The sequence below is a fragment of the Triturus cristatus genome, chromosome 10 (assembly GCF_964204655.1).
Source record: "Triturus cristatus chromosome 10, aTriCri1.1, whole genome shotgun sequence".
NCBI classification, from domain to species: domain Eukaryota; kingdom Metazoa; phylum Chordata; class Amphibia; order Caudata; family Salamandridae; genus Triturus; species Triturus cristatus.
In genome coordinates, this window is record NC_140593.1 from 128773029 (window position 1) to 128779125 (window position 6097).

General features: G+C 41.8%; 1 long non-coding RNA gene across 1 annotated transcript; it reads left to right on the top strand.

The window, feature by feature from the left end:
* Window positions 1–4834: 4834 nt before the first annotated feature.
* Window positions 4835–5464, top strand: LOC146789015 (uncharacterized). The gene is made up of 4 exons (XR_014969741.1): window positions 4835–4963; window positions 5052–5141; window positions 5236–5322; window positions 5418–5464. It is a non-coding gene; the product is annotated as an uncharacterized LOC146789015 (long non-coding RNA).
* Window positions 5465–6097: the final 633 nt, after the last annotated feature.

Below are 6097 nucleotides of genomic sequence, written 5' to 3' on the forward strand. Positions count from 1 at the left end.
CCAGGCTGAAACGCCGTCGACAAAACCCAGCAAAGAACTTTTTGGCTTATTTGTGGTCATTGAGAAAAAAATGTGTTCATAACAGATTGTATATTATTATCCCTTCGACCACATTGTTATTATCTTAATTTGCGCCGTTCACGCTGTTTTTTCACTCATTGTATCACTGCGCCGTTCACTATCACTAGCACGCTCAGTGTTCACCTATGTGTGTTTTTGGTCATTTGTACTTTTATTGTACTGTAGTGCTGTAAAAACTACCTACAATATACATTTCTTTTCTATTTTCCTTTGGTCTCCCTTTCCTTTTTGCCCTTCCCTCTGTGATTTATATCACTAAAATATTTGTTCCTTCTAAAAATGATATCCAGCTGAGACGTTGTTGTTCTGTTATAACTATTGCCCGGTCTCTGCTGGGAAAACGGGTGAACTCCTGTTCTTTGTTCCTTTGTTATTGAGCAACCACTGGGTTGCGAGAGTGTATATTCATATCTACACGTATTTATGTGTAACATGATGTGCAACTAATCTACACGATTATGTCATTTAGGGAGACCCCTGCATACACGGATGACTATATCCAACACATTCTTAGTGGCCCTTCTCTTCTCTCACATACCTCTACCCCTTCTACAACAGCACCCAATTCTTCCAGGGTCCTGTTGGAGAAACTTGAGAATCTCAAAAAGAAACAGATACGCACAGACTTACATGCGCGAATGTTAACTGAGTATCTTAAATCAGATACTATACCATTGGGTTTACAGATACGTAACATACCTGCCATTTTTACGCAAGACCCTAAATTTCGAAACGGCTTCAGCCATCTAGCCACAACCTGCTCCAGACATTGGATGGTCCTAGGTATTGAGACAGCCATTGAACATAGCAAAAAAGAACTTGAGGAAATCGCAGAATTGGAAAAACTTATTCTATCAGATACATCCATCGCCGATGCAAAAGCTTTACTGGACAGAGTAAATAACACCATTGCAACATTTCATACTTTTGAACAAAACAAGAAGGTAAATAAAATACAAAAAGATATTAAGAACTACAACAAGGATAACACTTATCCATACCTTTTGGACACATTTTTCAATACCCCTTACCAACCACCTAGGAATCGTAACTGGGGTAGATACAGAAACAATCAGGCCATTACCTTCTCGGACTCATCTAACACCTCGATTGAAGACTCAGACCCCGGTGAAGGCACCAGTACCGAACGTCCTCAGAGTAGACCTCTACTCCACCCACCACCACCTTTACTACCCACCATTTTTTTAGGGACACGCCGCGGCCGCGGTCGTGGACAATCAAGAGCAAATTACCAATACCAGTACGCAGGCGAGAGACAAACACGTCGAAAATTCTACCAATGGGGCCCACAATGACGACACTCAGTGATCTCGAACATAATCTTGACACACAATCTCTAATCCAGTCCTTAGACCCTTCACTTACAGGAACTGCTGTATTACCCAATTTACCATCTATTCAATCAGACTCTACAATAATTGAACCTATAATTACATCGGATCTCGTCATTGAAAATCAGACAGACATATCTACCCTCCACACCACTGTACCCTCACGGGAACATACTATGGTACCTGAGTGCCTCCTTCCTATTCCTTCCTCTATTCCTATCTTCAATTTATCCAAACATGTTTTGAGTACTGAAGAGATTTCCATCCTCAGCAAGGGCCTTTCCTTTGTTCCAACAAATCGCAGTAATTTCTTTAAATTACAGGAAGACCTTCTTATGTTTTTTAGACGTATTCGCCTAAAATATTTCTTCAGGGATGAAATTGACCATAATTACTCTCTTGAACAAAGATTTCACCCTCCTTCAACTTTCCTTCCTCCTGCTTCGTCTATGCCCCCTGAAATTTTGACTTTTGAGAAACTAGTCCTACACGAAGTGAAGGAATTACAGGCTAAATCCGAATTTGTTCCCTATAATATACCTATGAATGAGAAACACGCCCTAAAAAATCTTAGCGAAAACTCACAAATAGTTATAAAACCAGCAGATAAGGGTGGTGGAATAGTGATTATGGACTCAGAGAAGTATGACACCGAAATTCTACGACAGCTTAACAACTCTGCCCATTATCGTCCTTTACCAACAGATCCCCTTCCAGATATCCGCAAACAAATACAGACAGTGACCACCCAAGCTTTACACTTGGAGATCATTTCCAAAAAAGAATTTATTTTCCTAAATAACGCACATCCCCGTACACCAGTCATCTATGTACTACCCAAAGTCCACAAAGACTCTATCAATCCTCCTGGACGACCAATAGTATCTGGGTGTGGCTCCATACTGGAACCTTTAGGAAAATATATTGATTCTTTCCTGAAAACTTTTGTGCCCTTGACAGATACCTTTGTTAAAGACAGCACTCATTTAATTAACATCATTGAGAACACTGCCTTTGATATAGATCATGACCTGATGGTGGGCCTAGACATTGAGTCTCTATATACCAACATACCCCATGCGGAAGGTCTCACTGTCATAAAATCACTTCTAGATACCCGCCCCAGACCCACCCGCATTCCTTCAGAATTCCTTATGGATTTACTACATATCGCACTCACCAATAATTACTTTCTCTATAAAGAAACTTTCTTTCTACAAATCAAAGGTGTAGCTATGGGGGCTTGTTTTGCTCCAAATTTCGCTATATTGTATGTCCATCATTTGGAAACCACTATTTTTCTCACCCCCATGAACCCCTTCCTCAATAGGATTAATCTATGGCGTCGTTACATAGACGACATCCTTTTACTGTGGCATGGTACACAAGAACATCTTTTGTCATTTTTGACCTGGCTAAACAGCTCACAGATCCATCTCACATTCACTAGTGTTGTCAGAACTAATGACCTTCCCTTTCTTGACCTTACACTACATGTTGAAGATGGTACCATCGGCACTACTCTCTTTCGAAAACCTACAGAACGTAATACTCTCTTGATGTATTCCAGCTACCATCCCAGAGGCCTAAGAGATGGCCTCCCCTACGGCCAGTTCATTCGCATTCGAAGAAACTGCAAATGGCGAAAAGACTATTTCAGGGAGGCAGCTGATCTATCAGACAAACTGATCTTGAGAGGGTATCCAAAGCGCATTGTCTCCCGTGCCCAAAAACGAGCCTGGTATTGCCATAGAGAGATTCTTCTTGCACCCACTGTGAAAAAAACGAATTTACGCATTCCCTTTGTCTCTACCTACAGCCCTTCTAGTAATTTGGTCAATAAAATGATCAAAAGAAATTGGGCAATTCTTCGAACTCATGCGCAATTCAAAGAGCCCCCACTTTTTTCATACAAAAGGGGCACTAACTTGTCCGACAAATTGGTTCACGCAATTACATGGCCCAATAAAGAAAAGCCTCAATCTTTGACCACTCTCTGGGGCCTCCCCCCGGTCGTGGGTCACTATAAATGCCAAACTTGTGCGGCTTGTGCTTTCACCTGCAACACCAAGGAGTTTACTACACCAGATCAAACATACTCATTAAAAACTTTTTCAAACTGCCGTACAAATAATGTCATTTATGCCATCAAGTGTCCATGCAATCTTCTGTACATCGGACAGACAACCCAGATGGTGAAACAACGGATTTTTCAACATCAAAGCCGCATACGATGCAATGTAGATACTGCACCCCTGGTTTCGCATTACAAGGACAAAAATCATTCTGAAACCGATTTGTTTTGGCAAGTAATTGATCGCCCAGTACTCCCACCACGAGGGGGTAATCTTCAACTTCTGTTGAACAAATGCGAATGCCGTTGGATCGCACGCTGCGACTCAGTCAATTATGGGTTAAACACTCTGGATGAATGGAATACGGTTACCAACACAGGGTAATCTTCGTTGTTCCCACCATCTCCTCTGAGTGGTTCATAGACTGTCTTATAATGAATGCTTGCTTTACTTGTGCTTCCTGACCCTTCTCTCGCTTCCCCCCCCCCCCCCCGATCCGCCCCCCCTCCCCTTCCCCCCCCCCACCCTCCCACCTCCTTCCCTTTGTCTTCCCTTTGTATTCAGATATCTGTACTTAATGGATATACTCGCTCTATGGCCCTTACAGCTCAATCTAATGATGTAAAAACCCTTGTTTTCCCTGTGTACAAGTCTGCCCAGTGTAATTTATATTTACTTTTCTCTTTTTCTTAAGTGTATATAGTAATTACACACTTGCATGTTTTATCGTCTTTATATATTAAGCTTTACACTATACGTCAATTGTCTTACATATACAATAACTGTTGTTGCATTTAATTACCAACCCCTGAAAACGCTATTGTTAATCCGTTTTCTTAATGATTGCATTCATTGTTTTTTGTTGTCAAATGTAACCTCCTTGTTTCCTTCTCTACCCACTCCCTTCCTCCCCTCCTCCTTTCCTCTCTCCCTCCCCCCCCCCCCCCCTTGGTTTTTCCCTACCCCGTAGTACCCTCCATCCTTCCGTCCTTCCCTTCCTCAAATCGTTTTTTGCGTCTTTTCATTTTTGTGGCTTTCAATGTATTGTACTTGTTCACAGTATTTATTACAAATGGTAAATTATGTATAATTTATTTTAATATAACTCACATGTGTATATTATCAATACTACATATGTAAATTCTGACGATTGACACCAGTCTCGAACACCTCTTTTCTTCACAATTTGCTTGGGCTCTTCCTCCCGTTTTCTTCCCTCCCTCTCATCTCTTTCATTCCCCCGGGGCACTGTCCAGCCACTCCTTTCCCACTCTAGTGGTTTGTCTGCTCTGATCCGCTCACGTGACCTAGCCCTCTCCTGACTAATGGCGCGTCTACTCACACGCCGCTACCGGCAGAGACGCTTTACTCGTCCCGTCGCTCCTTTACTGGTGGATTGACTCTCCGTCTGTTGGATTACCAATTGGGATCCTTTTCCCTCGAACATTTAACTAGGTAAGCCTTTCACTACGTAGGACGAATTTTCGTCTATTCAGTCCCTTTCTGCACTCTTTGCCCTAACTCCGTCTTCTTCCTTGGACAGATTTGATACCCCTTCCTCGAATTCCGGATCTTTACTGCTCCCGGCCTTTTTCAAACTTCGGATGTTGGCCTTTAAGTGCCCAAACAATTGGTAAATACGATTCCTTTTCCTCTTTTGGCCACATTCTTCAGTCTTATGGCTACTCACTAACCGTGTTTTTCACTCCTTTTCACTTTCTATTCAGATCACACGATGATTTATGTCCGTTGATTTATGTCCGTTTTTTCACCAATTCAAAGGATTCCTTGTACTTTAATTGTACTACGCCCAGGTATTTCTCTTACTTTTGGGGTCACCTTTCTCAATTTGGGTCTCTTCTCAAGAATTATTTAAACCCTACTTCCTCTTTCCTCTTTGCCCTTACAGCACACTTTAAAACTATGACCATAGTCCTGATGATGGCCTGAAACCAACCAGGCTGAAACGCCGTCGACAAAACCCAGCAAAGAACTTTTTGGCTTATTTGTGGTCATTGAGAAAAAAATGTGTTCATAACAGATTGTATATTATTATCCCTTCGACCACATTGTTATTATCTTAATTTGCGCCGTTCACGCTGTTTTTTCACTCATTGTATCACTGCGCCGTTCACTATCACTAGCACGCTCAGTGTTCACCTATGTGTGTTTTTGGTCATTTGTACTTTTATTGTACTGTAGTGCTGTAAAAACTACCTACAATATACATTTCTTTTCTATTTTCCTTTGGTCTCCCTTTCCTTTTTGCCCTTCCCTCTGTGATTTATATCACTAAAATATTTGTTCCTTCTAAAAATGATATCCAGCTGAGACGTTGTTGTTCTGTTATAACTATTGCCCGGTCTCTGCTGGGAAAACGGGTGAACTCCTGTTCTTTGTTCCTTTGTTGAATAACTAAAGTGGCCTTACCTAATGCCCAGTTTCTTTATGTAAGATTATGTATTATATTTGGGAAAATTTTAGGCTGGTGAGACAGCTAAAATAGTCTTTTAGTCATGCCCGGGACTCTCAACCGCTGCTCTGCCCAGCCTCCTGCCCGGGACTCTCAGTTGCTGCTCTCTCCAGGGC